The sequence below is a fragment of the Carassius auratus genome, chromosome 1 (genome assembly GCF_003368295.1).
Source record: "Carassius auratus strain Wakin chromosome 1, ASM336829v1, whole genome shotgun sequence".
In the NCBI taxonomy this organism is placed as follows: Eukaryota; Metazoa; Chordata; class Actinopteri; order Cypriniformes; family Cyprinidae; genus Carassius; species Carassius auratus.
Window position 1 is genome coordinate 26,427,041 of NC_039243.1, and position 10,613 is coordinate 26,437,653.

Sequence of the window (10,613 nt, forward strand, 5' to 3'; positions counted from 1 at the left end):
ATTTGAAAATAAAAGACTTGTGATTCAGGAGTGTGAATGAGAAATTAAGTATGTGTGTGTGTGCACGCGTGCTTGTATTCCAGTCAATTACTGCATCCTTGAGAGAAGGACAAGGGTTTAACTAGTGACATGAGGATGTCAAATCAGAGTTGTGTACACACACACACACACACATTCACAGTCTTATTTAAAAGCTCAGCTGTTATTGCCCGCGGCAACAGCATCATATATTGATTTCCACCGGAAATGCGAGGAAAAGAAATGTGCGAGAGAGAGAGAGTCTTTTGATTGGCATGCAATGGATAAAGTGAACTACTTATAATGCAGTGCCAGTAGACAAGAGGAACTTGACTTAACCAGCATGGACAGAGTAGAAAAAAAGAAAGAGATGGAGAGCTGCGAGTGCTCTCTGTGGGTGTGCTTCTGAGGTGGAGGTAATCTGTGATCTTTCGTTTCCTCCCTCCCTGATCTACTGTTGCTAAATCCGGATGACCAGATGGCCCCCACGCTCTCTTTCATCCAAGTGTGTGAGCGACAAGGAGAAAGAGCGATGCTGAGACTGGAAAGGAGGGGGACAACGATGAAAGACGGCTTTTTTTACTTAAGGACAGAAAGAGAAACTGCAAAGTGAGCAAATATACTTTTTGGTAGAAAAAGACATCGAACTGAGGGTGAACTCTCTCTTTCTCTCTCTCTCTCTCTCTCTCTCTCTCTCTCTCTCTCTGCACAGCCTGCTGTGTAGACTCCACTGCAGATTTTGTACCTCTTATGGAGAAGAATGTAGAAGCGTCTAGTGTGGCTGTGGATCACATGCTTCTAAACCCTGCTGGTTCAAACTGGTTTGGTGCTGGTCTAGCTGGTGGACCTAGCAGAACCAATTCTGCAGGTTGATCAAGAGAATATTAGCACTGGGATCCAAAACATAACATTTGCCGGTGATCAGTTGTGGTCTTGAACAAATATTTTTTTTAGTTTTTTAATCTCTTCTTTCCTCTCTTTACTGATTTCTTCAACTGAATATTTAGATAAAAGTGTTCAAATCATAAAGAATCAGAATTCCCTTGATCTTCGGAGATAAAAGATTTCAATGTACTGTAAAAACATACTTTACCTGTAACTTTTTCCTCTCCAGTCCAAAAACACTACTGAAACTAAAGGCTGGAATACACTATGCAGATTTTTTACAGCCTTTGCCCTCAGTTTACTGTCTGGAGGAGATGATGATAGTTTAAGTCAGAGCCAGTCTGCAGATTTTGGGCAATCGAAATTGACAGATTTCACAGAAAAATGTGTGAATGATGGGCAGAGACTATGATTTCATCCAGTCGGAGGATAAAATAAAATAAAAAGTTTCATATTTAGAAATTTTCATGCATCTCCCATAAATGAGGCACATGTTTTTCTCTGTAACCTCTTTCAAAGCTGGCAAGTGTATGATGGCCAGTGTTTAAAAATCTATTTCAATTTTAAAAGTCAAGTAGTGTATTCTAGCCTTAAGCTGCAAAATTATTCTGAAATACTTGAAAAAAATACATAGACAACAAACAAATGTGACATAAAAAATGTGTTACAAATAAAAAAAGTAAAAAAAAAAAAAAAAAAGTTTTTATTTATCTTCTTTTTTTTCTTTTAAGTGCCCGTGTTTTTTGATAATATGAAAGTAAATGCGGCCTAACGCTGTTTGGACCCAAATGTTTTTCAATACCATACTGTGGCATTTAGCATGATACTTTATGATTACTATATTTATTTACCATTACAATTACATAGTACACCAACAAAATCGTATTTCTCATCATGGAGTGTCCAAACATGGAGTTACCGTTGTACCGTATCCAAAAAATATAGTACAGTACTTAAGAATTTCCCACAAAAAAAGGTTAAGGATAATATATTTTTGTAGTATTGAGAGAGTAGATGTTTTTGAGTATTCAGCATGCATCTCTCTGTCATCCATAGTTAAGACACAACCGATCCTCAGCAACATTTGACAGTTTCCTTGTCATCTGTGTCCGTAGAAAAGGATTATGGATGAAATAGAACAGTGATGGCAGGAGCATGAAAGTATTTATGTAGCACTGTGGTCCATTTCGTTCCACTGTATGTCCACACATGTAGCGGAATGACAATAAAGCTTAACTTGAACTTGAACATGTCCCAGCAACCAACCAGCCTCGGGCATTACTCATTAGCCTAGCACCAAGCTAACTCCAATGACAATGACCTGAGGGGGAACGAATCAAAGAGCAGATTCACCACATTTCTGAAATTTTACAATGATCTTCTAGCCGAGAGTCTCAAGTTAGCAATGAATTATAACAACCTTGAGCTGTCCGGAGTTTGAAATCAGTCAGCAAGATCCAGATCACTGAAGTGGAAACCTTTCAGAAACAAGACAAAATTACCAACCTCCGAACGCAATATAAATTGCATACCACAGGTGAACTTAAAAAAAAAAAAAAAACACACCCCAGGAGAGGTAGCTCTTTAAAGGTCAAAAAGTCAATCTCAACTAATCAAGAAATCACAAGTTTACTGAATTAAGCTGTATAATAACCCCTTTTTGGCACCAATTAAATTCCTTTTCATTTCAATCTGCCTTTGTGCCTTTTAGAACAGAATGAACATGTGCTGCTCTCAATGGGCTCCATACACTGACAAATGTGTTGAAGTGTTATGTGTGCAGAGAAGATTCTCAAAAAAAAAACAAAAAAAAACATTCCCATTCGTCTCACAGACCCAAGCCCTTCACTAGCAACTATCCTGTGCTATGACATGAAATGCAAGGGAAAAGTCTATTTCACGCTTTCAAAACCCCTCCAAAAACAAATGGGCATTGCTGAAACATTCATATATGCAAACTACTGTGATTTATACGCTTCTTGGATGAAAACATACCGGCCATCAGAAAAGAAAAATGCTTTTGAAGTGTGTAATTCCAGTATCTACCAACAGGGACTAATTGGATCATGTTAAACAGTAAGGAAGCTTACTGTGTTTAATCATAATTTATCATGACCCTCACTCTTCTTATAGATCTATCTCCATCCTGCATCTATGAGTTATTAAACCTCATACAGGTGCCACAGGTGCATTGAATCCAAAGAGAAGTTAGACCCACCGGTGCAAGCATGTCAGATGGTTTCCAGGTCTTCTCTATTGCTAATGAAACTGAGAAATGTATAGATCGCTGCTGATTTGCAATATGTAATAACCATGGGCCTCATTCAAGCAGCAAGCAGAATGGATATCTGTGAAAAATGTGTCCGTACGTCCTCTGTCATATTGAACTGAACACAACAATTTGCAGCAAATGGATTTATGAGCGATTTACGCAGAAATTCGCTCTGCTCGTGTTTCATGAGTAAGGCCCCATGTGTATGCCCAAGGGAGCTGAAGGAAGATCAGATCAACCTAAAACTGGGTTTTATCAGCATTTAGCACCACCTGCTCCCATGCCTGTTGTGTCAATATTTTGTTTCATCATCACCGAAAACCAGAGCAACAGGGGCATTTGATATTATAATATCGATCATATTTCACATCCCATACAATTATGGTCATATAGATTACAGAACTGCTGCTACTACAACAAGGCTTCTTCTTTAATGGCCTCCTGCACTTTTATAAGAAAAATAATCCTATAGTTGCACATTAAGCCATAAATACCTTGTAATAGTGGACAAAATGCAGAGGGTCCTATATGAAGTCTGATTTTTCTCTGCGTAATTTGATAGGTAAAATAGGTATTTTAAAAAGAATAGTGGCATGATGGAGCTTTTGGCAGTTACTGTAGATAAAATGAGAAACATTTACTAGACGTGGCAATTTAATTAATTAATTAATTGTAATTAATGATTTGTGTATTTTTTATGCAAATCATTTTTATGGGCTGCCAACTAAACTGGGACACCAGTAAACATTCTTATTAATAACAAAAAAAAGTTTTAATTTTCTATATGTATAGTGTTATGCAAATATATCAACTTGATTGGAGCATTTCAGCGTTAATATAATTATATAATGGCATAAAATAATTACTGGATTCATTTTTTAATCTATAACTGTTTAAAAGTACTCATTCACGTGAAATAATCAAATTTTGGATAGACTTTTCTCCTTTTTTTACAACTGTATTAACTGTTGATTGTCACATGGTTAAGTATTGTGTTTGTTAGGTTGAGTTTTGTATTATTACAATCTATCAATCTACAATCTTTTACACAAATGTATATTTCTTAAAATGTTATTTTAACTAAAATTGTATTTAAATCTTTAATACATCTGGGCAAAAAAATAATCCCTAATAACTCTGTAAAAATCTTGCAATATATATATATATATATATATATATATATATATATATATATATATATATATATTGAACAACCCTTATTATGTTTATGTTGTAATTTGCTTATATATATATTTCACTTTGTATCTCTGTTACTAATGCTTGAAATTAACATTTAAAATATGTTATAGATTCTAGGGATATGTCTCCTAACACACAAAACCCTAAAAAAGATTTGAATGCAGGCGCCCCCTTGAGGACAAATCATGTGTGTCTACTTGCAATACCACTTCATCCCAGCAGGTCGCAGTGTAACACTGCTGATCAAGAACCACCGGTCCCAGGACCTTGCTTTTGGTTGACAGCTGTGTTTGTACCGTTTGCTCGAGGAGGTCACATTTATTAACGAGGCAGATCGTATCGATATAACGCAATAACCGGACTACAAGAGGAATATATTTCATATTAGAATCCTGTCCGGTGAGTGATAAGATCAGCTACGAATGGCCACCCTTACCTTTAATATATACGTTCTGTGGTCCTTTATATCTTCTCTGAATTAGTGTTTCTGTTTCATCGGTCCGGTGCAGCGCAGATTATAGATTCAGACAACTTCTTGAAGATACCTCCATGAATCGTTACCTATGAGAAGTTATTGAATCACAAAAAGTGCTGCGTGTAGCTCTTTTGATGGTCTCTGTTTAAGAAAGATACGCGAATGCCTTCAGCTCATTCCACTTGATGATAAACCATTCACAAAAACATAACCGTTCAAGAAACAACACATCAATTTAGATTCGAGCCTACTACAATTAATTAAGACTAGTTAAATTATATAATTAGTGATGCTTCAATATGAACATTTTGTTCTATGCCTACGATTATTTTGTTATGGTCAATTAACGTTATACAATATCAAGAGAGTTCCAAATCAGCATGGATATGATCTTCTAGTAAACGAGGCCGCAGGTAATCAGAGCATTTGGACTGAGTGATTTTAATTTGCCAAAACAGTTCAATGAAGTTAATACTAAGTAACTTAAATTTTATACACAATATTGCCAGTTCTAAACAAAACCAACGCATGATAAACGGTTAGCGTCTCTGAGCAAAACACAGTAATGCAGTTTAGGTTCCCTCTTCCGTAGAATTCGTTTAATGAATCAATTGTATCAATGATTCAATGACTCGCTTATAATAAAATCTTCGCCACCATTGTGGGATTAAAAAAAAAATCCCACAACGAAAGGAATAATTTTGCAACCATAATTTGCTACAGATTATTGTGAATTCATAAACCATTTTGTTGTAACCTTTACATTTATCTAATGATAAATGTAGTTTTTATTGATTGGTTAAGAATGTTAATTTTTTTTTTTTTTTTTTTTTTTTTTTCATTTATGCCAATTGGTTTTTAACTCAAACTGTTTTGAGGACTTGAGGTGAAATTGATGTAATATATAAGTGAAATATTTTAGACCAAAAGTTAGGGCTGCACGATTAATCGCATGCGATTGTCATGTGTGTCTTTGTCAGTAAAGCCGGTTCTGTAATTAGCAGTAAATGTCCACCACCTGGTTTCAAATGGAGCGGCACTTCCCAGCTAGAATTTTCTTTGTTCTAAAATGTTCTAAGAACATTCCCATGGATTGTTCTAACAATGTTTTTAGCGGGTAGTTTTATTTTTGTTCCCAGAACGTTCTCTAAAAACATTCTACAAATGTTTATCAATAACATTATTAGAACATTATTCCATAACATTCTAATTAAGATTTAAGTGGATGTTTAGATGTGGATGTTGATGTCTGTTTAAAAGTAATAGCTTGGTTTGATGTCACCATAATGCTGGTAAGTGTTGGCTTTAGTTGTGCAATTTGACACTTGACTTGACGGTGTTGTTTTTTAGCTGCTGTCATCTTTATTGTGGCTAAAACGGCAAACGAATATGTGGTTCAATGGTGCTGTTTGCTTGCTGATGATTGATATGTCTGATTACTTGTTTTCACCCAAGCTACTGTGTGGTGTTAGTTAAGTATTATTTATTAAAGTGACTCAATGGTCAACAACCTGACACCCAGTTGAATTTAAAGCAGATAATTTCAAAAATTTAAAAAAAAAATTGTCACACAAACATCAAGATTCAGTGTATGAATCTCAGCAATGGTGACATGCTTTATGCTGCAATGTATTCTGGGTACATCATGCAAAACTCATCCATAGCACCCAGAATGCATTGCGGCATGAAGCATGTCACCATTGTTGAGATTCTTACACTAATTCTTAAGGTCTCTGTATGTCTAAGCATCCTATGGTTTGAAGTGATTCTAAAACAATGTAGTTTAAAAAGATCAGATAAAAATAAAATAACATAAACTGTCAGGACCCTGTGTATTGCAACACATCTGCTATAGTCACTAATATTAAATTAATAGCGTAGAACAGACTCCTGGTAAAATCAGTTGATCAGATTGTTACATTAAGACATCTTTAATGTCAGCCAGTAACCAACATTATCGAATGACATCTTTTTCTCAATGTTTTTGCTGTAACAGGTATAATTACAGCAGCTAAATGAACGCTAACACTGAAAAGACTCATACTTCCTAAGTACTGATCAGCATAATGGTGACATCAAACTAAACTATAATTTTCAATAAACCATCAACATCTCTGTTAATCTCAATAAGAACTTTTTTACATTTATGACAGAAATAAATCTTGTTTATAATAAGTGAAGATTGTCATGTTTTTGGAGTATTTACGCTAGAGTTTGACACCAAACAGAGGTTGGGTTTTCACTTTCAACCAACATCTGACTTCTGAGCAATGTCAGTCCACATCTAGTGTGATGGGAAGCCGTAATTCACTGACAAGCTGTGCAATATCACCTTCATAATCGCAGATTAATCGCATGCGGTTATGAACGCGATATTGCGTAGCTTGTCAACGATCTACGGCTCTGTATATTATCGCATGCGATTAATCGTGCAGCCCTACCAAAAGTGATTATTGTTATATTTAAAACTCAGGCAACAATTCTGATGGCAAATTGTGATGTGATGGCATGTGTTAGTATTTGAAGAAGATACAGGATAGAATGTAAAGTGTGTTCACAATGACAGCTATTTACATCAACACGACCAGAAGTTGTTCTTTTTTATTATTATTATTAGAAAATGAGGAAAGATGCTTGTTGTGTGACAACTCTTTTGTCTCTCTCAGTATGTTTTATGGGCATCAGCACTAGCAGTGTCTTCAGTGCCCTTGCTAAGACCATCAGCAGACCTCCTCTCCCTCACACGTGTGACTGGATTTGGATCAAAACCTGGCGGACCCTGTGGAGCTGTTGCAGTAATTCAGAGAGCTTTCCTTCAGACTGGCCATGGATACGCCAGGCATACGATCAGAGTTATGCAGTGGAATGTACTGGCACAAGGTAGAAAACTTTTTCTTGTTCATTAAGAAATTACAATGAATGACATACAACTAATGTTTTAAATGATATACACTACTATTCAAAAGTTTGGGCTCTGTAAGACTTTTTGAGAAGTCTCATGCGCTAAACAAGACTGCATTTATTTTATCAAAAATACAGTAAAAATAGTACATTTGAATATATTGCTGAGATGGCAAAGCTGAATTTTCAGCATCATTACTCCAATCATCAGTGCCACATCCTTCAGAAATCATGTATTTAAAAAAAAAAAAAGTTGTGCTGCTTAATATTTTTGTGAAACTGTGATACTTTCAGGTTTTTTGATGAATAGAAAGTTCAAAAGAGCAGAATTTATTTTTATTTTAGTTTTATTTTGGTAACAACGTAAAAGTCTCTACTGTCACTTTTGATCAGTTTATTGCATTCTTGCTTAAAGCAGGGGTTTAAGGCATAGTTAACTAAAACCATAAAAAATGTTTTAGGTACACAATAAATGTTAACTGATATAAAACATTAAAGATTATTAATTCAATTCAACAGACTAATTCAAGAATATTAATAAAAACTGTAAGAACATCTCAGTGATATTAAAATGACACAATATTTTTTTCTTCTAAGCTAGTAGTTTAGCAAGTTGTTTTTTTTTGGGGGGGGGGATTTCTTTATTTGGGATTTACAGTATTTTTTTATTATATTTTAATTTCCAACTTCCCTCTGTCCTGTTGCAGCATTAGGTTAAGGCATGGACAGTATTGTGCAGTGCCCCATGGATGTTCTGAACTGGGCTGAAAGCAAGTATTTGATCCTGCAGGAGAACCTTACCTACAGACCTGACATCATTTGCCTACAGGAAGTTGATCAATACTTTTGACATGTTTCAGCCCATTATGGCAAGTTTGGGCTACCAGAGCAGTTTCTGCCCCAAACCGTGGTCTCCATGTCTGGAGGTGGAAAACAAGAATGGTGCTATTCTTCAATCACAAACACTTCCAGTCACTAAACGCAACACACCCATGTCTGTCAGCCATGATGCTGACCAATCAGGTGGCAGTCATTGCTGCTCTATGCTGCCAAGCAACAGGACAGGCGTTTTCCGTCACGGTAGAGCTTCTGAAAGCGCGGAGTAGCTTGGAGGTCCTACGCAGCGTGCAGGGCTCGGATCTGCTACAGAACCTACGAAACATTGCACATAGAATCAAGACTGAAGAAAAAGCAGATACCGACATTCCTTTGATAGTATGTGGAGATTTTAATGCCGAGCCATCAGAAGACATCTACAGGAATTTTGCAACATCGAGTCTGGAATTGGACAGTGCGTATAAGTGTTTGAGCACAGATGGGAAAACCGAGCCACCTTACACAACCTGGAAGATCCGGCCCAGTGGCGAGAGCTGCCACACGCCGGATTACGACCAAATCGGACCCAATAGGCTTCCTTCCTATAACTACCCTTCAGATCACCTCTCCCTCGTTTGTGACTTCAGCTTCAAGGATCCAATGCTCGCTTCCAAATAATTAGTTATTTCAAAAGACATTCACCAAGTCGAGACTTGCATTGGCACAGCATTTCTACATATATTGTATTGTCCATGACCAAAAAATATCACTGAAGGATATCACTAAAGGGACACAATAATTTAAATTGGTTTACTCACCTGTTTAATTTTCTTTGTACTGCGGAACATAAACAGAGATTTATTTTAAAATGTTATTTTAAACAGACACATTTCGTTGTGGCTCTTTAAAATCAAAATGCAATCGAAAGTGGCATGTCAAGACGTGTCTTATCAGGTACAATGGGAGGATGATTTTCAAGAAATAGCTTTCTGTCGCTTCCTCACAGAAAGCTAAAGTATGACTTTCGAAGTCTTGAAATATAATCGTACTGTAGTCACATGGGCTGTTTTTATGGTGCCTTTCGGAGCTCAACTATTTAAATTGACTTCCATTTTATTTTATGGAAAAGAGCAGCTTGCACATTAAGTAAAATATCTTATTTTGTGTTACACAGAAGGAGAAAAGACACAGGTTTGGAAAGACATATTCCTTTAAGCTCTTGTATCTTTCTGAAATTGAGGATGTAGATTTTGAATAAAATTGTTACTTTTTTTTCTTAATACGTGATTCTGAAAAATAAATAAATGCATAAAATAAAAAATAAACATGCTGAAAATAGTTTTGGTCTTGTTTGTAATATCATGAAAGCATGCACAAATAAAACTTGCATTGTGGAGGGTTTCATTATTATTGAATATAAAGACATTTTATAATTTCTGCATTTACTTGCATTAGTAAAAACAATAATTGTGAGTCTTTTTTTCACTTCACTTATTTATGAATGAACCATTTCATTTGTGCAACATCCTCAAAATGACCATTTCACAGCTAGTTTCACCAGACTCTACATAATCAGTTGCAGGCAGGTACCTTTCACCGGAGTTCCTCATTTTATATTCATGCATTATTAATTCTCGTAGGGTGAAACAACTGTATGAGCTAATTACAAATGGTTGTTTTTTTCTTTTTTCTTTAGCTTTAAAGGTTACTAAAGAGAATGCAACTCAGTCCCTTCCCAAAGGGTTCTTAGCAAAATGTACAGAAACACAAGCACATTTTTACACTTTCATATTTCCATACCAACCCATGTCCAATTTAATAATGCATCTGGGGCCTTAGTTCCCTTCTTTTGTTGGCCAGAACAGTCTTTAGGCCGTGTTCACTGTGTTTTACTGTGCAGGTTTAGTGGAAAAACATGGGTAATTCCCACTTAGTTTTTTAATCTAGTTTTACTTCAAATACCTCACATCCGGTCTGGTGGTTGCATACAGTCTAGCCGTAAATTGTCAACACACCTAAAGCTCAAATCTATCATTCGTCAGATAT

General features: G+C 35.9%; 1 pseudogene; it reads left to right on the forward strand.

The window, feature by feature from the left end:
* The first annotated feature begins 7,521 nt into the window (after positions 1-7,521).
* Positions 7,522-9,891, forward strand: LOC113105808 (nocturnin-like; annotated as a pseudogene).
* The last annotated feature ends 722 nt before the right edge of the window (positions 9,892-10,613 follow it).